Below are 8,267 nucleotides of genomic sequence, written 5' to 3'. Positions count from 1 at the left end.
TTACAGGATAATAAAAAACGAGTTTAAATAAAAATTAACTCTTTGCAATATCTTTTATCTCCAAATCAAAGACGCTCATTTTAGAGCTCTGTGTATCTGTCATGAAATTTTGGTTAGATTGATAAAAAAACAAAAAAATATACAAAACATTTAAATAATATTATCTCATAAAAAATTGTACCCTCTAAACTTATATTAAATCTTTAAGATGAATCTGTACTGGTTTAAAAATAAAAATAACATCTTTTTTTCCAACTTATTAGAAATAAGCATTTAAAAAAACTGAGGTGCATTCCCTCACACTTCTATTTAAGGAAAAACAGTTTCAAAAACTGAGGTGCATTCCGTCACACTTCTATTTAAGGAAAAACAGTTTCAAAAACTGAGGTGCATTCCCTTACACTTCTATTTAAGGAAAAACAGTTTCAAAAACTGAGGTGCATTCCCTCACACTTCTATTTAAGGAAAAACAGTTTCAAAAACTGAGGTGCATTCCCTCACACTTCTATTTAAGGAAAAACAGTTTCAAAAACTGAGGTGCATTCCTCACACCTCTATTTAGTAATATTACTTGAAAATAAAATAAATCACAAGACACCATAGACTTATCATGCTCTTTATGGAAAAATAATTTAGGAAAAACATGAAAAAATCACACTCGAAGGAGATGGGTGCTGAGAGACACAACAGCAACAAGATTGAGTACTTCACATTTTCTACAATGCTAGACCCTTTCCCTTCTTTCTCTCGTCCTTGGCTGAGGCTGAGGTCAAACTGTGGAGCTCCTGTGAGGCGGAGTTGATTGCATGGAGAATCATCTTCTTCACGTCTAACTTGTCTTCTTTCGCCCTGTGATCCTTGGGCAGCAAGCGGAACTCTTCAGTCAACTGAATACATTGCTCTAAATTCTCAGGGGATACAAAATCCATGGCAACTTTAATACATGACTTGAGGTTCCGAACTTGATGAGGACACCCAGCTGGAATGAAAACTGCCTCGTAAAGATTTTGTTCAAATGTCCATGCCTCTACTCCATATTCTTCTTTCAGCTTCCTCTTATGATACTCATTCAGGTAAATAGTCTGATCATGAATAGGATGAATAACCTGTGTAATGTGCCTGAATTCCCCCTTGTGTTTCACCAAATAATCATGTAACTTGGGTATATCCTCTCTCCTAAAAATATCCCAAAGAGCACCTCCAAATTTAGAGTCTTTGTTTTCAATCGTGCTAGAACTCTGTGGCAGCCCATCAATTCTTCTGTATTTTTCTCTCAAATTATCTATCACTTTTTGTTGGGAATCTGTGAATTTGACTTCGGCTGTATGCATTATAATATTGACAGCATCGGCCACATCCAAGTGCAACTTAGTGACTGAATCCCCTCTAATAAGCTCTTCCCTGGTGCCATAGGCTATGTAAGTTTTGGGACCCAAATCAGGTTTCAAGGAGTGCTTTGGAAGCTTTGTGGCAAGATTTAGAATCCCAGATTTAGGATGGGTGTACTCCTTGAAAGGTAAGGCGCTGATAAATTCAGCACCATGTCTTGGTAGACGCTCTTCGAATGAATTTGCTGGAGGCCAATCCTTCAACTTATACAACTGGGGCCAACCATCACGGTGGTATATTCCCTTTACATAATATGCAAAAAATTGATGTATATTGATCTCAGTCCACTTCCAATCCATGCAATCAAGGACATTCACTGTGCGTGTCTCCTCCTTTGGAATATCTAGTTCTCTGGTATGCTTTGAATTCTTGGCTCTGGTATGCTTCGAATTCTTGGCTCTGGTATGCTTTGAATTCTTGGCTCTGGTATTCTTTGAATCCTTGACTCTGGTATCCCTGAAAGCCCGCCACATGACCATTGGATCCCAACTCAGTCCAGTATTATCCAAAACATTTCTGACAATCACAGGCTCACCTCTTCTCCAGTGTTTCTGAAAATGTTCAAGAGTCTCAGTCTCCACATCTTGAACAGTTGGACAATACAAATAGTTGTCGCTGCCATCCTGCCTGTTAGCAGCTTTTCTTAGCTTATCAGAATGCTCAAAATTAGGCTTGAAGCACAAAAAACATGGCTGTGAATCTCTTGATGCCATTGGAAACTCACAATCCCTAGAAACTCTTTGTGCTATTTTCTCTATGTTTGCAACCCAATTTTGCCCAAATCTGGTGCACTTTAATTCTAACAATTTCTTTGCACAACGAGGACATGGGATTGAACGATCAGCATTAACTTTAAATTTAGACAATGGTAGTACAGAATCAAACTGACCTGTCATTTTAGAATTCTCATCAACTATCCTCTCTGACGTTGAATCACCTCCAGGCGGTTTCCCTTCCCTAAGCTCACGACAGCAAGAAAGACAAAGATCGTACTCACAATCATCACAGCTTCTGTGGAAACTTACGATAGATGTGTTGCAGTTGTCACAAAAATGACGCTCTCCTTCCACGTCAACACCAGACACTGGAATGTCCAGGCCTTCTGCAGGTTTTTTCTGAATTTTGGCCTCCACCTCCAGTTCCAGCATTTGCTCATCATGAATCTTGGTGACGACAGAGAGGCCACTGCGAATCACGTTCTTGCAAAAGCGGACCCTATCATCTATGCTCAATTCCTTCACTTTGACCTCTGGATTTTTCCGTAAACAGTCTCTGCAATTACAAGTTCCCCTACATACAGGACACCTCTGCGCAAAGTTTTCTACGGTTAACAGAGGGTACCATTTTGCAATGCATCGAAGACAGTACCGCTTCATGCATGTTGAACAGTTGACCACAGTGCCTTTGTCGTTTCTTTTACACTGATGGCAATTCGTACAATCATTTCTATCTGCTGGTGCTTGCATTTCAGTCTCCTCAGCATGATGTTCCTCTGGTGCTTGCATTTCTGGATCCTCACTATCAGTTTTCTCCTTTCTAATCTCCTCATCAAGAACATGTTCCTCTTTAGCTGGCATCATAAAATCTCCCAAGGTCAAAAACTGTGAACTTTGCACCCCAGGCTTGTCCTGCTCCTCTTTGATTTTGGGTTTCCGTCCTTTCTTCTTTGGAGGAACCTCGTCCACCTCATGTGACAGGGTCCGGGGCCTACCCCGCTTCCTGACCTGGAATCCCGTATCAAGACCCACATCCATCTCCATACCAGCATCCACACGCGGGGTAATTTCCAACCCTACATAGCCCCCCTGTGACATGGTCCGGGGCTTTCTGCCCTGCTTCCGAACCTGGACTTCGGTATTAGGTCCCACCCCCATTTGGGGGTCCAGAAATGTCGAAACTTCAGGTTCTGCACCAGGAGAAATCTCCAATCCTGCGTGGCTTAAATTCAATGGCCCCTCATTATTCTCATGTGCCACGGCCCGGGGCTTTCTGCCTCGCTTCCTAACCTGGACCTGGGCGGGCACACCAGTACTAGGATCCGCGTATTCAGAAAAATCACGAGGACTCATGGTGCGGGGCTTCCTGTGCTGCTTCCGAACCTGGACTTCGGTATTAGGTCCCACCCCCATTTGGGGTTCCTGAAATGAATCTTCAGGCTCTGCACCAGGAGAAATCTCCAACCCTGCATTGCGTAAATTTAGTGCCGTAGGCCATTTAGACTGACTTTTAAATTCCTTCGTGGGATCCTCTTCCTCTTCTTTGTCCTTTGGTGTCTGCCCCGTCTTCTTCTCACATCCCTCATCGCTGTCATGTGCCACAGCCCGTGGTTTCCAGCCCCGCTTCCTACCCTGGGGTTTCTTGCCCCGCTTCCTAACCTGGGGTCTGGTACCGGAACCAACCCCCATCTGCAATTTGGGGCAATATTCCTCGCCGTTCAGAAACATCGAAACATCCGGCTGCGCAGCCGGCTTATTCTCGAACCCTTCGTCGCGTAAATTGAATGCCATGGACCAATCAGGCTTTGTGTTCAAAACCTGTGCGCTGGACTTCTGGGACCCAATCGCCGTCTTCTTCTTTCTAGGGTTTTCATTCTCATCAATCGATTTCAGTAATTCCCTCCACTTTGACTTTGTTACCCTAATTTTCGCTACTTCTTTGCCTTCAGGTACTTTTTGCTGCTCAGGTGACACAGTGCCGAGCTTGATGGCCCACTTTAAACTCTCGAGTCTGGTATTAGGGTTGGCATGCGAACTATTTTTCAAACTAGTTTCAGAATGCGAAATAATGGGCATCCACCCTCCAGAGTCTGTAGACGAAACTTGAGGACTGGACTCTGGAAAACTGCCTGTGGCTGTCCTTTCCCCTTTATCATTAATTTTGTTCTCCATAATCTCAAACTTCTCCATCTGTCTTTCCCCAGAATTTTTCTGGTTATCTAGAAAATTCAAAACATCGGAAACAATCTCCAACCCTTTTTCACTTAAATTCAAAGACCATTCAGACGGTGTGGTCTGAACCCGTGCACCGGACTCCCTAAAAACAGTAGCTGTCTTCATTCTGAGATCCTCATCATTAATTTCAACCTCCATACAGAGTTTCGCTCTGTGTTGTGCTCTTACAGATTCTCTGGTTCAAGCTCAAAGGGAAAAGATTTTAACTTCAAAAATGCTATATGAAAGCTCATTATAAGTACTCGAGAAGTTCCATTATGACATTTCACTTTAATGAGGAGATGCTGCCATTGTTTCTATTTTTAAAGAGTGATGCTTTTTTTATTTCAACCATAATTAGTTGGTAATTAAAAATAACAATGATATATATAGGTTAATTTATATAAATAAAATACAAAACCGATAGCCTTTTTTATTTTTAGTATGTTCAATTAACCATTAAACAACTAAAAAGGTAAATTTCTATAAATAAATTATTTAGTAAATTAAAATACAAATAAATTTAGTTTTTTCAATTTGAAAAATCAAATAAATTATGGTTTTTTATATATATGAAAATTTACATATATTATAGATTTTGAATTATATATTAATTTAGTTTATTTTAGTGTCTAGTAGTACTATTGTTTTTTTACCTTACTTTCAATTCTATATACAGCTTGAGTGGGCCTAACGGTTAAGAGCATGTGTTTCCTCCTAAGAGGTCACAGGTTCGAAACTAGATGGGGGAATGCTATATGAAAGCTCATTATAAGTACCGAGAAGTTCCATTATGACATTTCACTTTAATGAGGAGATGCTGCCATTGTTTCTATTTTTAAAGAGTGATGCTTTTTTTATTTCAACCATAATTAGTTGGTAATTAAAAATAACAATGATATATATAGGTTAATTTATATAAATAAAATACAAAACCGCTAGCCTTTTTTATTTTTAGTATGTTCAATTAACCATTAAACAACTAAAAAGGTAAATTTCTATAAATAAATTATTTAGTAAATTAAAATATAGATAAATTTAGTTTTCTCAATTTGAAAAATCAAATAAATTATGGTTTTTTATATATATGAAAATTTACATATATTATAGATTTTGAATTATATATTAATTTAGTTTATTTTAGTGTCTAGTAGTACTATTGTTTTTTTACCTTACTTTCAATTCTATATATAGCTTGAGTGGGCCTAACGGTTAAGAGCATGTGTTTCCTTCTAAGAGGTCACAGGTTCGAAACTAGAGGGGGGAATGCTATATGAAAGCTCATTATAAGTACCGAGAAGTTCCATTATGACATTTCACTTTAATTAGGAGATGCTGCCATTAACCGCTAGCCTTTTTTATTTTTAGTATGTTCAATTAACCATTAAACAACTAAAAAGGTAAATTTCTATAAATAAATTATTTAGTAAATTAAAATATAGATAAATTTAGTTTTTTCAATTTGAAAAATCAAATAAATTATGGTTTTTTATATATATGAAAATTTACATATATTATAGATTTTGAATTATATATTAATTTTGTTTCTATTTTTAAAGAGTGATGCTTTTTTTATTTCAACCATAATTAGTTGGTAATTAAAAATAACAATGATATATATAGATTAATTTATATAAATAAAATACAAAACCGCTAGCCTTTTTTATTTTTAGTATGTTCAATTAACCATTAAACAACTAAAAAGGTAAATTTCTATAAATAAATTATTTAGTAAATTAAAATATAGATAAATTTAGTTTTTTCAATTTGAAAAATCAAATAAATTATGGTTTTTTATATATATGAAAATTTACGTATATCATAGATTTTGAATTATATATTAATTTTGTTTCTATTTTTAAAGAGTGATGCTTTTTTTATTTCAACCATAATTAGTTGGTAATTAAAAATAACAATGATATATATAGGTTAATTTATATAAATAAAATACAAAACCGCTAGCCTTTTTTATTTTTAGTATGTTCAATTAACCATTAAACAACTAAAAAGGTAAATTTCTATAAATAAAATATTTAGTAAATTAAAATATAGATAAATTTAGTTTTTTCAATTTGAAAAATCAAATAAATTATGGTTTTTTATATATATGAAAATTTACATATATTATAGATTTTGAATTATATATTAATTTAGTTTATTTTAGTGTCTAGTAGTACTATTGTTTTTTTACCTTACTTTCAATTCTATATACAGCTTGAGTGGGCCTAACGGTTAAGAGCATGTGTTTCCTTCTAAGAGGTCACAAGTTCGAAACTAGAGGGGCGAATGCTATATGAAAGCTCATTATAAGTACCGAGAAGTTCCATTATGACATTTCACTTTAATGAGGAGATGCTGCCATTGTTTCTATTTTTAAAGAGTGATGCTTTTTTTATTTCAACCATAATTAGTAAATGGATATTATTATTATTATTATTATAAAGTAATGAATTCATATATCAATAACTTATTGGTTTTATTGGGTTGGACCTATACCATTTTATTCTTATAACTCTCTATTCAACTATGAACCCTTCACACCCAAAGAAAGATCTTATCCTTCTCCACAAACTAGAGTGAAATGGTTGGTTATATGAGAGTGGAAAAAAATAAATCAAATGAATAAGATGTTTACATGGAAAAAAATAATTTAATATTATTTAAAAATATCTTAAAAAAACATAAATGGATTATAATGAAACTTTCAATATTAAAGATAATAGACTGCACTAAACAATTTAGTTTATCTATTTTCACATAATGTCTGCTTACTAATTAATGAGAAGGTCATGTGTGTGTCTATTTAGGCTTAGTCTAACTTATAGAGGAAATAACCATTTTTCTATGTAATTTTAATCAAATTCAAGTAGACAGTTTTAAATTTAAGTTATTAAAATGTAGAATTCGAGTGTCCCAAAAAATAACCTTACTTTAAACATTTTTATTTGGTCAAAATAAAATAAAGAAAATTAAAAATAACTCTATGTTAAAAGAAAAATAACTCTAAATTAAAATAATAAGGTAAACTTGACTTGGATAAGTTACTTGTGGTGTGTTTCAAGCTCCAGGTTTATGAGAACCCATGGTATTGCCCCATTGTATTCATGTGGAATATAGCATACTTAAAAGAGAAAATTAAATCAACATAAATTCATTTAACTCCAGATCTACCAAGCATCTAGAGGGATCCAATCTCTTTTCTATTTAAGTATAATATCAAGAGATTTGATTCCTCTCCGCGCTTTGTAGATCCTGAAGTAAGATAGATATATATTGGTCTTACTTAAAATTATCTAAATAGTTAAATGGTTTTTAAATCTATACACTATTTAATTCTATAAATAATTAATATTAATTAATTAATAATAAATAATTATACCAAAACTTGATATAGGATTTTAAAAAGTGCAACTTAATTAATAGAATTTTTGCTCTTTTCTAATATTTTCAAAAAAAAATTGACCAAACTATATATATATTTTGTTTAAGTTGGAAAATTTGCAAAATCCAAATGCCCAATAATTTTTCAAAGAGTTCAATATCTTGATAGGTATAACTATTAAAAACTGAATAAATAATGATAATGGTTTATGTAACTTATCTAATAATAAAAGAAAAATAATAAAATAATAAAAAAAATTATTCTTAAAGAAATTTTACATTACCTAGAAGAGATGTTCCACCATTACATTATGTACAAAAGATGTTACACTATTCATATTAAGTGTTTATTCTAGTTTAATGGATATAAAAGAAGATAATAATAATAATAATAAAATGTGAAGTCTAGTTTATACTTTATATTGAAAATTGTGTAATTTAATAAAAATGGTTAAATAATAAAATTATTATTAATTTACTCATTTATATTATATTTGGAAAAATGCTTTATATCATTCTCTAAAATAAAATATGAGAACTATCTCACTTTTATTAATACAACAATAA

At 33.6% G+C, this 8,267-nt stretch overlaps 1 pseudogene; it reads right to left on the bottom strand.

Moving 5' to 3' along the window:
- Positions 1–623: 623 nt before the first annotated feature.
- LOC149234021 (lysine-specific demethylase JMJ27 pseudogene) lies at positions 624–4,478 on the bottom strand (annotated as a pseudogene).
- Positions 4,479–8,267: the final 3,789 nt, after the last annotated feature.

Source organism: Pinus tabuliformis, chromosome 8 (genome assembly GCF_031772625.1).
Source record: "Pinus tabuliformis cultivar Carrire ecotype Pingquan chromosome 8, CPIR1, whole genome shotgun sequence".
Classification (NCBI taxonomy): domain Eukaryota; kingdom Viridiplantae; phylum Streptophyta; class Pinopsida; order Pinales; family Pinaceae; genus Pinus; species Pinus tabuliformis.
Note: the sequence above shows the minus strand (reverse complement) of the source record. Positions and strands in the feature narration are given on the sequence as shown.